The sequence below is a fragment of the Eptatretus burgeri genome, chromosome 8 (genome assembly GCF_056783735.1).
Source record: "Eptatretus burgeri isolate ZD-2024b chromosome 8, Ebu_testis_v1, whole genome shotgun sequence".
Lineage (NCBI taxonomy): Eukaryota > Metazoa > Chordata > Myxini > Myxiniformes > Myxinidae > Eptatretus > Eptatretus burgeri.
Genome location: NC_140968.1, coordinates 17893080 through 17904020, shown reverse-complemented (window position 1 = coordinate 17904020; position 10941 = coordinate 17893080). Strand labels below are relative to the sequence as shown.

Genomic DNA, 10941 nt, shown 5'->3' with positions numbered 1-10941 from the left:
CTCCACGCGGGCGTGTGTGTGAAGCTCCAACGGGCAGAGCACATGTGTTCGCGTGGGGAACCCCTCGAGACGTGAGGCTTGTGTTTTTTTATGCGCCGGGTGATGTCATGGCTGTGTGTGTGGTTGGAATCCGGCAGGAGGGTGAATCCCCGCCGGATGGTACTGTCCAAGAGGGACAAGGGACGCGAACAGCTGCCATGATGCCACAGGTGCGCGGCTGTGAATTTCCGCGCTGGTGCGCAGGCTGCGAGTTGCCGCGCTGGTGCTGCGCATGTGGGAAAAAGAAAAGCAAGCCTCACTTTCGGGTGCACAGGATTCCCGGGAAAGGGGTGGAAGACCCCCTTGCCTGGGCACAGGATGAAACTAGTTCGGGGGAAGGGTTAGCTTAGATAGACCGGCTCCATGGGGCAGGGGTAAGTCCTCATGCGGCCCGTGGAATGGATTAGGTAGAGGGATTGGTAGTTGAGATTTAGGTGGGGAAATTATTTTTTGATGATTTAGAAACAGTGACAGCCTTTGGATGTGTAGCGGGGACGTAGTTTAGCGACGTAGTGTTAAATGGAACGTGCTATAGTTTAAGGGACGACGTGCGAGCACGAGTTAGTTAGGGGATGCAGATAGAAGGATGGCAGAATTCAGCGGTGTGTGTGTTGAAGAGTTGGTGAGTGAAGTGGAAGCATGTGCTTGGTGAGTGAGTGAGGCCAGCGGGTCTGTGTGAATGGAGCGAATGGGGAATGCATGTTGCGATGAGTGATTGGGGGGAGGAGTGACTCCCGCCCAAGGGACCCCGGGGTCAGTGTAGAGTGAGTTAGGAGGTTAGTTAAATTGAAAAATGGAGGTCGTTTTGTTGTTGGTGGGGAAGTAGGTTCGATACCCATTTGGAGGGGTGCAGGAGCCCTGTTGACGGGCTGGGAGCGTGGCTGCGAAAGGTGAGTATCGCTGAGTGGGTACCCCGGGCACCAGGCTAGTCGGCCGTGGTAGGCCAAGGGCCCATGCGGGGCCGGGATAGCCTAGTGGGCACGGATGCGCCCGCTTGGTGCGGGGACCTGGGGTGGCGTTAGCCGCGTGGGCAGTGTTGTGGGCACGGGTAACCCTCGGAAAGGGGCCCGGGAAGCCAGCCTGCCACGTGTGCGCTTCAGGGGAGGTGCCATGGGGGGGCACTTCCCTGTGTTTAGGGAGCTGGTAGGCTCGGAGGCAGTGTAGTGCCCGGGGGTGCCATAGCTGGAGAATCGGCAGAGGGTAGTGCCTGCCAAGAGGAGCCACGCGTCCCAGTCATGAGACCGTGTGAGGGCACGGAGAGAAAATTGGGGGGCAAGGCCCGAAATTGTGAGGACACCAACACAGGCGACGGGAATCTGGGTTTATAGAACCAATAGTTTAAGCGAGAGGCGCTTGTTGAAAGCCCCGGGGTAGTTTAACAGTAAAATGGTTAGGGTAGATTAGGAAGTGTACCCCTCCGCACCATCCATCCCCTCACTCTCGTTGTGGGCCGCTGGACCCACTTTGTGTTAGATCGCTGAAGTCTGGGGAGGCTATCTTGAGGCTTCGTTGGGCCTCGGCCCAGGACGCTAGCTCTCCCTTGTTCCCCTCCAGGAAGGGAACGTAGGGGTTGGGAGTAGGCTGGGTGACAGGATAGGTTAGCCGAACAAGGACGATAAAGGGGGTTTCGGGGACGATTTATAGTGGGGAAGTAAAAATAAATAAAACAAAAAAAAATTAGTTGGGGCTAAATTGGTTTTGGACAAATTAAGGGAGTGGGTATGGACAGTGACAGGCAAAGGCGATAAGTGGGAGGGAGACCGTAGGGTAGGTCCAAGCCCGCCTTCCGAGTGGCCAGCACCACTGCACTCCCTCCACCAACCTCCACTGCAGGGCAAAGGCCGGCCCACTTCATCGACAGCTGTTGTTTTGCTGCAAGGCCGGTGCCGGCTGGATTGTCTGCAGCTGCTATGCTGCAAGGCCTGTGCCGGCCGGATCATCTGCAGCTGCTGTGCTTCAAAGCCTGTGCCAGCCAGTTCGTCCGCCGGCTGTGTTTGCCTGCAGCGGCCTTGTTCTGCAGGCTGTGTTTGCCTGCAATGGCCTTGTTCTGCAGGCTGTGGTTGCCTGCTCACCTTTGCCATGCTATGCCCATGGCCCATGTTCACCAAGCCCGTTCAATTTTTGCTTTGCCCCCTCCCCCTGTTCATTGCCATGTGCGCCAGGATCAGAAAGCAACAGTTTGCAAGCTGCGAGAACTGCCCTGTTGGCAGCTACAACACGGGCCTGCAGTGGCGGCCCGTGCACCGTGTTTGCGTCCATCCATTCATCCATCCATCCGTTGTGTTCATTGCGTGTGCCACTTGAGCTGGCACGGAGACTGCGTTTGTGCAGCCCATGCACCGTTGTGGTTCACTGGGTTCATTTCAAAAGGGAAGGCCTTGGACTGTGTGTGAGCAGCCGGCCATGTTCCCTGTCACCTGCATTGCATGAGCCAGAGACTGCATGTGAGCAGCCTGGCTCCCTGCTAACTGCTTTCTTTTTGCAGAGTCCATTGATCCTGGGCCATGGTTTAGTGTAAAATTTGTAAGTTAAGGTTAAGATGTACTGTACATATGAGTGCGCCCCCGGCATGTCTGTCTTAGCACCGGCAATTTTATTTAAGTCGTCTGTGTGAGTGGGTTTGTTTAGTTAGTTACTCAGCCCTCAGGTTATTTATTTTGGGGACACGAATACCATGAATGTCGCACTCAGGGATCCGCACTCAGGGATCCGTAGGTAAAACATACTAGGGGAGAACTACACATGATGGCACACGAAAATTTGACGACTCAGGACGAGTCTGTAAAAAGGGGAGGGGATAGTGTTGTGGTTGAGGAAATTCGCAAACCACCATTCAGGTCCCGTAGGTGAGATATCTCTGTAAGTACATGTGTAGTTAGCCCCAAACCCATTGTTTAGAGGGAATAAATGTGATTCATTCAGGCTGCGACCCTTTAAGATAGCCGTTTTTCTGTTCTATCTTTATTTTGAACCAACCACGTCTCAACCGCCATCACACAACAACCACCAACCGCAACGCCGCTTCACAACAACAACAACGCCAACAGCCACGACCTTTACCTTCACAACTCGCTCCCGCAAACATCGGATCACCGCCATTCCAAACGTCGCCATGGCCATGGACCGCCACTTTAGACCCTCCACCACCTTCGCCTCTCCTTCTGCAGCCATTCCCGCACCGCTTGTGGGCACCGAGCGTCAGGCTGTCCTGGACTTGTACAGGGTGTGCGCAGAGCCGCGGGTACAAAGTGCGGCCTTTCCGAGGAGAAGTCGGATCAGGAATGATACACGCCCACTTCTGATCCATCCAATCAGCAAGCGCGGGGTGATTTGGCCCCACCTCCAGGTGCGTCGGAGTAGAATCGATATATGCAAATTCAAGGATCAGGGGAGATTCACGCCCCTTTTTCTCCGTCCAATGGGCGAGCGTGGCTCCACCCCCGAGCTCGTTCTGATCCAGAAATTTGCATATGGGATCTCCTACACCACTATAAAACGCCGAGCGCGGGGCGAATTCAGTTTCAGTTTATCGGTCGAGTGAGTTGGAGGAGAGCTTCGAGTTGGAAAGAAGGTTGCAGGCAGTGAGTTGGAGTCAGGAAGGTCGAGTCGGGCTCAGTCAAGTCAAGCAGTTTTGGGTCGGACGCGGTTGGAGGCAGTCGGAGTTGGAGAGGAGTTGGAGTTTGAGTTGGAGAAGGGTTGGAGGAGGGGTCGAGGCAGTCGGCTGAGGAGAATTGCGGAAGGGACCGGATATCTCGGGTCCGAGGCAAGGAAGACGGTGGTCGGCGACGAGGTCGCAGTGGAGTCGCTCGTCGCAGGACCCAAGCAAGCCAGCTATCCTCTTTCCCCAGAGCATCAACAATTCCCCCCCGCACTGAGATAGTGCGAAAAGGGGGCCCCGTTCCCACCCCACTCCAAGCAGTGCCAACGAAACCTGCGAAGGAGCGCGGAGTCGGGGCACCGCCTCCACATTTGCGGCTCATCACAAGACACGGGTAGGATCCACCCGGTCTCGCGGCCCACAGGCCCCGTCTGCCCCCTTTTCTTTGAGGGTGGCCCTTTTCTTTTGCTTTTGAGTAAATGTGTTGTCGGCGCCGTCTGTAAAGTAAAACTGTGTAAGTGTTGCCGTGTGCTCGCGTAGTCGGTAGTAGATCTGCATTGTTGTGTTTCTTTTGTAACATCTGCTTTTGGTGCATAATTGTTGTAATTGTATATGTGTGCTTTCCGTGTGCCGCGGAATAAATGTGCCTCATGTTGAACTGTTTTTCCCGTTTCGCTTCGTCTTTTCTTTAATTGAATCTCCATCTTGCTTCACGTAAAGGGTTGGTAGTGGGCTTAATGCGCCCGATAATTAATCGGAACCGTCGAGGCCGACGTTAACACCGCTCGGTTATCCCAATAGTACGGAACGGGTCGCTTAAGTGGCCCGTGTCCGGAGTCGACCTGCGGTGAGGTGCGATCGCCCGGTCTACCCTCCGTGTGGGTACTTAGGTAGGTCGAATTTGGCGAACAACCCTATCCCACGCGGGGGGCCGATTGGCACGATCGTGGTGAGGCCGAAAGGCCCACCCGTGACTAGTTCCCGGCGTTAGTCCAAGAAGGTCACGACAGAATTGTCCGTGCAGTGGGCGACGTGCCGCGATTCGAGTTACGTGGCTGCTCGCACGCCGGCGGGCGCGAATTCGCAACAATATATTTTAAAACCGCTCGCCAGGAACAACCACACAGGCTGTTCCTTCGCTCTCGCGTGGCCGTACGTGCATGGCCATACGTGCATGGCCATACGGGCGTGCCCATATGTGCGTGGCCGTACATACAAAAAAAAATAAAAAAAACTTTCAAACCGCGTGCCAGAAACAACTACACAGGCCGTTCCTTCGCTCTCGCGTGCCCATATGTGCGTGGCCGTACATGCAAAAAAAAAACACTTTCAAACTTTGTGTTTATCTATAAATGCGGATAAGAAAGAGAAATTATTAGATGCAGTAAGTCATCACTATCCAAAAGTAGTGCGTGTCCGTACGGAATGTTCACATCATTCCACGAATTATCGCTTGCATTGAAGTAACAATTGCTGTGATACTTACACACAGAGTTTTTTAAAATCAAGTTTACCTCCCTGTCTTTGCTTGCCATGACATTCGCTGCCATTTGCCATGAGCACTCCTACCCCATGGTAAATAAGGCAATGATCGATCCCCATCGTAACCAGCACAGCACGTGTCGTCTTCGTCGGCCGGTCGTGCACCGGCCTACGCAGCCACACCCACGCAGCAACGTGTCCTGTGATTGGTAACTAAATGGCGTATCGGCCACGCCTACGCAGCACGTGTCCTGTCATTGGTTGGTAAATAAATGGCCATAACTTGGGAAGCACTTGTCCGATTAATATCAAATCTTGAAAAGGCACATACTCAGGTCCCCAGCAAAAAAGCTGGCAAGTTTCAATGAGATCGGACCAGTGGTTGTTCGGAAACAGCGGTCACAGGCACAGACACAGACACAGACACAGACACAGACACAGACACAGACACAGACACAGACACAGACACAGACACAGACACACACACTGCTGGAATTATACATAGATATTCGGACATTTACTTTAAAATTTCGAAAAGTTCACGTTACTATTTAAAGATTATTCCATTGAATGTATTGTAATTTCGTAAATACACCATTTATTTCGTAAATACGTAAATACATTATGACGGGTCTCGCTATTGGCTTAATCAAGGCACGTGACGAAATATCAGAAGTTGTTTTTTTTTTTTTGTTTTTTTCCTTCTTCCTCTTGTTGTTCTTCATCTGGTGAAGACAAAACCTTTTAGGACGTGGCTCTTGGACACATTTGTCCTTGTTTACAATACAAGTGCGAGGAAAATGAAACACCCTTCACCAAATAACAAGAAAATCTGATTTTTATTTACTTTTGAACATTTTCCTGAAATTTAAGGACATTTAAGTACTTAAATTGTACAAGGCAGAAATGTTGGACTTTTATGGGTTTTAAAAACCCGTACGAACCTAGACAGACAGACAGACAGACACACACACACACACACACACACACACACACACACACACACACACACACACACACACACACACACACACACACACACACACACACACACACACACACACACACACACACACACACACACACACACACACACACACGTATGAGGAGACTTATGTATGTGTGTGTGTTAAACAACCAAACCCCGCAGGTAAACCGGAACGTAATCCAACAGGTAAAATACACAACTTTGAATCGGGTAAACGATACCGATGGTGGAAATCAGTGATTAAAATGTCAATAAAAGTGATTATTACAGAGAAAAAGAAGAATGATGAGACTTTATTGGGAGAACGAGGAAGAACTTCCGGGTTATGATGAACAAGAACACCCTCAACTCTGTGAGCTGGCACTAAAATTCCTGAAGGATTGTGGGAAATACATTTCAATTTCTTAATTAAATAAATGATTTTGACCACGTTCAGGAGCGTGTCGTGTGTGGAGCTTGTGGGTTAAAAAATAATAATAAACATAAGAAGAAGAACTTCCGGGTTGATTTCCCGTGAACCTTGTACCGGAACTTGAACACAGGTCCTCGTGGTCCGGGCGGAACTCACTGGAAGAGGTATTTTCGGATTTCTTATTTAACACTAAGAAAGATCTGTGAACCGTTAATTTAAATATAAAATAATATTCTGTCACATGATGGTAATGAAGGTAAGTTGAAGGAGTTTTTATTGAATGTTTGTTTTATTTAATGAGGTGTTTTTAACTCGTTTTGTTTTATTCACCACATCGTTTTATATCACATCATCATTAAACCTCATTCTTGCTTTTAACTGCAAAACTACCAGAAACCTTTTATAATTGACTTGTAAATCAAATGAGATATCCACCTCCCAGAACCACGTGATTCTCACGAAACCACGTGATCTGTTTCCACCCCCTTCGTTTACCGATCCGAATTCACCTCACGATGTTTTCTTCAACTTTTCCTTTACCTCATCTGATGTAATCTTTATCAAAATAATAATATTAATAATGATAATGAAAACTATCTCGAAAAATGCTTCATCTTCCTCTTCCACACGTGTGGTTCCCATGACGATCATACTTCACGACTCTATTCCAACAGACTTCTCTCAATTCGACCTTTCCCTCAGACCTTGCCGAAAAAAACCTTGTGTTGCCGCGTTTCTTCTCTCCATTCCCTTAATTCCCCTTTATTACTTCCCTCAAGAAATGTCTTTGGTCGAATCTCTGAACGGAAAATTAAATAAAACCAATTTGTTTGGAGTGTTCTCTTTCCATCAACCATTGTGGGTTTTGCTTCAACTTCAGTACCAATTCACCTCTCTCACTCCTCCCTCTCAAAACAACCATCACACTCTTTCCCCTCCAAGCTTCCCTCACGTTTTTCAAAAACTCCCCCCCCCCCTTCACCCTTCTCCCTCCATTCACCACTCTCTCACCTCCATCTCATCGCTCCACCTCCTCAAATTCTCAACTTTATTCTGCCCCCTCTCTTATAACTCCCCACTGCACCTCAACCCAGCACCACAGAGCCTTTTCTCCTCCTCATCCAGCCCCCTCCCCGAACTCTTCTGCAATCCCCCACACTTTCAATAACTCCTTACCTCCCGCCCCTCCCCCCTTGTCCTAACCTCCCCATTCCCTGTACCCAAAGCCTCTTCCCCTCCCTCTTCATTAACAGTGTGAACCTCCAATATCCGGAGCCTTCACTCAAACCTGACAGATATTTCCACAAAGGTTGCCACTGCCTAACAGAAATTTTCCTCCCGAAAGACGTCTCTGACTCCCTCGTATCTCTCCCTGTTACTTTGTCATCCAGTGTGCGGGACCTGAGCCTCGCCCTGGTGGAGGAGTTGCTCTCTTCATCAAAGATTATATTCCTCACTCTCCATGCACTGGCCTCACTCCCCCACACCCCCAGGGATACCTCTGGCTACAGCTTCCCCTCCACTCCACCTCATGTTTATATGTGCACTGTACCATCCACCAAACAATCATGACTCCATTTGCACCTCACTATCCGAAAATATGGACCAACTTCCATCCTCTCATCCGAATTCTCTTTTCCTCATATTTGGTGACTTCAATTGTCATCATGCCAGTTGGCTTGGTGTGGGTACCTCTCTCACCTGCCATGGCACTTCAGCAAAAGACTTCTGCGACTCATTGGGACTGACTCAATCGGTCAACTTCCCGACCCAAAGCTGTTAGGGTTGAATGTTGGGGTTGAATGTTAAGGTTGAGCTGAATCTCAACCAAACGGTACTCCATCTCTTCTGGATCTGATTTTGACAAATTTCCCTGAAAATATCTGCTGTTCTTCCTCCCCTCCAATCGGTCCTTTTGACCACGTGCTTGTCAAAGTGCACCACTCTCTGGCTGTTATTGGAGAACCACCTCAGTGCCGTCGAGTTACATTTCACTCAGGCTGACTGGCAGGGTTTCCAAGCAGCCATGAAACTTCCATACTTGTCTCCCGTCACTACTTTCTCCAACATCACCTCGTCCTGGGAATTCTCTCAAAGAAACTTGTTCTCTGTCAGGCACAGATTTATCCTCTCTCGTCTTCAGTTGGCCTACCCTTCCTCCCACCCATGGTTCACTGAAGCTTGTGGTAAGGAAGATGTCCTGAAACAACTTTCCTTTGCCTCATGGAAAGCTAACCCAACTGAGGGGAATCTCAGTTCCTTCCGTAAAGCTAGGTACAAGTGTGTATCTACCCTCAGGAGAGACAGAAAACAACATCTTTCTAATCTCAATTCTGAACTCTCGAACCTCTCTTCCTCCTCCAAATCTTGGTGGCATCTAATCAAATCTGTTTCTGTTGTATGTCCCCCCCTCCATCCCCACCCTTATCTCAAATGGCCACACTGCTACCACCACACGTGAAAAAGCTGAATGCCTAAACTCGATGTTTGCATCAAAATCTTGTGTCCAAAACCCATAGCTTTCTGAACCCACTTTACCCAGTAACACCCAACTGTCCCTGGACTCTGTGTCCTTTTCTTCTGACAAAGTGGAGAGCTTGCTGTCAAACATTGCGGCGATGAAGGAACTGGTCTCACGACGCAGTGATAAAGCCTGCCAGGTGTTGATCACACTCTGCATGTACAGAGGAAGTGATAACATCAATCTTTGGGAGATTGAGTTAAAGCAGTTCATGACCATCCAGTGCCTTCAGAAAGTATTCAGACCCCTTGACTTTTTCACATTTTGTTGTGTTATAGCCTGAAATTATTGATCAAATTTAATTTTTTGTCACACAAAAAATACCCCATAATGACAAAATGACAAACTGAAAACATGTTTGTAGAAATTTTTACAAATTCATTCAAAATTAAAGACTAATATCTCATTTACATAAGGTATTCTGCTCCCTGAGTCAATACTTTGTCAAAATTCCTTTGGCAGCGATTACGGCTTCCAGTTGTCTTGGATTGTACCTTTACAAATTATTCCTTGATCGCCTTCAGTTGATTGTCCAGCTTGGCCAGCCATTTCGTGAAAGACTTGTCTAAACTTGTACCATGGCCGTGTCCAAAAAAGGGTGGATATATTTGGACCATTGTAGTCGTCGACCCTTCCAGGATTGTGCCCAATAGCCAAAGAGACTGCTTAGGCAGCACCAATGCTCTGCACAGAGTGTGGTCCACATGGTTGGATGGATGGATTGGATTTGTGCAGTAGTTGTAGTGAGCCTGGTGTTGGCTTGGTGGTTGGGGTGTTGGCTTGGGATCCTAGGGTCCTGAGTTCAAGCCCCGTTGGTCGCTGAATTAATACACCAGGAGGTTGACTAAGCCTGTCATCCTTCCAAGGTCGGCGAAATGAGTACCAGTGTGTACTGGTGGAGGTGCACTGCATCAGCTACAGTCACGCTTCCAAGAAGTGATAGCTACCCTGGCAGCTGAGCTGCCATATGCAAGAGGAAGAAGAAGTGGTTATAGTCATTCGTGGAGTTGGGAATGTCATGCTGAAGTGTTGGAGGGGTTTTATATCAAGCCATTTGGAGTGATCTTGTTTTGGAAACAATTTGACCTCTCTACAGTGCCTTCAGAAAGTATTGTTACGAATTTTTATATATATATATATATATATATATATATATATATATATATATATATATATATATATATATATATATATATATATATATATATATATATATATATATATATATACCCAACAACAACAACACGCTCACCTTCTCCCGAATCTGCTTCTTCTTCTTCCTCTTAACCTCCTCCTCGTCTTCTTCCTCGATTTTTTTTTTTTTTATTTATTTTTTTTTTATTTTTATTTTTTTTAACACTTCCATGACCTAATCTGTTGAACTCTCTCATACATTATTTTTAACTACAAAAACGATCTTATAATGCTTCATCTTTCTCTCTCACACATGTGGACTGCTCTCCCCTCTGGGCTTGTGCTCCTGCCTCCCACCTTTCTCGGCTTCACGCTGTCGAAACCAGGGCATTTAAGATCATCGGCATCTCCCGCAATGAAGCTGAGTCTTTGGGCCTCTCACTCAATCACCGCAGGTTGGTCGGTGGTCTTTCTGTCTTCTACCGACTCCTCTCCAGCCTTGCCCCCCCTGCTCTCTCTGCGATTTGTCCCCACCACATTTCCACAGGGCGCTCAAGGTCCGCCAACAACCCCCTTCTGGTAAAACTATCAAAATCACGAATCACTGCTCATCTTCACTCTTTCATTCCTCTTTTTTCCCGCCTTTGGAATAAACTTCCTCACTCTATTCTTTCCCATTCTTCCCTCCAGGCTTTCAAAACAGCTGTTCACCACCACCTCTTATCTTCCCCCATCCAAATCCTCGATCTTTTCTACCCCTGATAATC

General features: G+C 48.4%; 1 protein-coding gene across 1 annotated transcript in view; it reads left to right on the top strand.

Moving 5' to 3' along the window:
- The first annotated feature begins 6080 nt into the window (after window positions 1-6080).
- Window positions 6081-10941, top strand: part of LOC147021218 (uncharacterized) — a 93320-nt gene continuing 88459 nt past the window's right edge. Inside the window, exon 1 of the mRNA XM_085893701.1 lies at window positions 6081-6683. The gene's annotated coding sequence lies outside the window, so the exon portion shown is untranslated. The remainder of the gene's footprint in view (window positions 6684-10941) is intronic.